The sequence below is a fragment of the Brassica oleracea genome, chromosome C3, assembly GCF_000695525.1.
Source record: "Brassica oleracea var. oleracea cultivar TO1000 chromosome C3, BOL, whole genome shotgun sequence".
Taxonomy (NCBI): domain Eukaryota; kingdom Viridiplantae; phylum Streptophyta; class Magnoliopsida; order Brassicales; family Brassicaceae; genus Brassica; species Brassica oleracea.
In genome coordinates, this window is record NC_027750.1 from 12,765,181 (window position 1) to 12,767,334 (window position 2,154).

Consider the following 2,154-nt stretch of genomic DNA (forward strand, 5'->3'; position numbering starts at 1 on the left):
AGAGGCACGTGAGTGATTGTTTCAAGTCCATCAAACCATCATCCCCACTTAGCTTATGTGTCAATGAAATAACTATTTTCGTATGTTTTTTCCTACTTTCAACTTTGGTTGTCTTTAATTATCTGCAAACTATCTCCCACCAGGAGAAGAGTTTTTTGGTTTTTAAATAAAGGGAAACGTTGATGGGTCTTTGCATTTCGTGAAAATAAGCATGTCTTTTGCTTCATGCATGAGAACATGTTTAGATAGTTACATGGCATCGACGTTAAACAATGCAACAAAGAAACCAACTAAAATTCAATAGCCACCAAAACAAAACAAAAACCCCAGAAAAAGTGACACAAGCACACCATCATATGTTCCTCGGTGGGAATTGGGATGCAGACAACTAAATACAAAATATATATATGTATCAACTAGTCTTCGTTCACAAAGCGTCCTACACGTAATTAACAACAAACAGCTGCCTCCCTTCATAAGTGGAGAACAATGCATACCCAGTTCATCATCACAACTCTAACCCTATAACAATAAAAAAACTTGAAAAACAACTCAAAACGCAAAATTCACAACTACAATAACCCTAGCAAATATTGAGATGAAACAAGAACTCTGTCCACAATCCCGCGCTTGCGCGGGGGCAATGCCCATTGTCTATAATATAATAGCACAGTTTCCTCTTTCCTGAGGCGACACGTCAGCATTTTGGTGGGTCCCACTTTTAAAAAGTGTGAAAAAGTGTCAAGCCTGTGAATCGAACACGGGTTATTGAGATATTAACACCAGTATTTATACCACTAAACTAAAGGATACTTTGTACATTGATGGCCGAAACTAATATATATTTATGAAGGTCGGAAACCTTTGCTTCTTAGGTTTTCTCGGTGGGCCGGGCCTACAAGTGTATTATGAGTTTTATTTTTAAATTAGGTTCATCACGTTATATGAAAAAAAAACAATTATAGTTTTTTCATATTGTAAACTGTCTTCGTTTAACACGAGTTAGGGTTCTTTTCATCATTGTCTCAGACAAGTCTGAATTACAGAGTTGCGCCGTGTATCTGTTCGTAATCTAATTTTTAACCGGTGAACTCTTCATCTCCCCATCTTAAATCGCTTAATCTTATATGTTCCTGATTTGTAGCATTTCTATAAACCATATATATATGATTCTCATCTTTGATGAACCCAATCTGCATCTCCACAAAACTCATTGATTCTTCTTAGCTTTAACGATCTTCTAGAAAATGTCTCTCTGCCTCTCCAGTTTCTCAAACCGGCGTTTGCGGCATCCGTCACTCAACCTTCAAGTCTCTCCAGGTTGGTCATAGTAGTCAGAGCATAGCCTCTAACCTCCTCTCTTATGGGATTCCCTGAACTTCAAGAAAGACAATGAGTTTATGGGAATCACGGTTCTCTTCCTTGATGAAAAGGTAAGTTAATCTTTGATTTATCACACTTATTTAATATAATATTTTTTAATTGATTTCCTGATTCTTTGTTAAATAATATTATTTGCAGATTCCGTGATTCATGGGTTTATTCCCGCTGGACGTGCTAATCATTACATGCCATCTTTGAAAGTCGGTTCCATTGTGAAAGTTTATCGTTTTGAGGTTGCTAGGTTCTCAAGCATGTACAAGATAATTGATCATCCATTCCTCATTCGTTTCATCTCACCAACTATTATTGATGAAGTCATCTCGGGTGCTCCAGAGATCAATCTCCACACTGTTTGACAATTTCCAAGTGATTGCGAACACAAACCTAGAACTCCCATGTATATTATCATATTGCATATGAGTTTATAATATGTTTTGTTATCATAACTGATATTTAAACTCGCAGATGTGGTTGGGCAAATCCGTTATGTCCAAGGCTCTGACCTTAGCAAAGAAACAACTCCAAGTCGTTATCCGTCTCCTCATTGATCCATAAGAAATAATCAACACACAATTCCCTTTATATTATTATCTATATTGTGCTAACATCAATAATCAAAAATATTTTCTACCCAAATTTTTTGGGTCATTCCAAAACCAATCACCTCAACTAAAACTCAACGACACATATATCGAGTCAGCTAAACAAATACAAACTACCCGGCCAGCTATTTAACAATTTACAAACTTACTTTCGCAACGAAGAAGACGA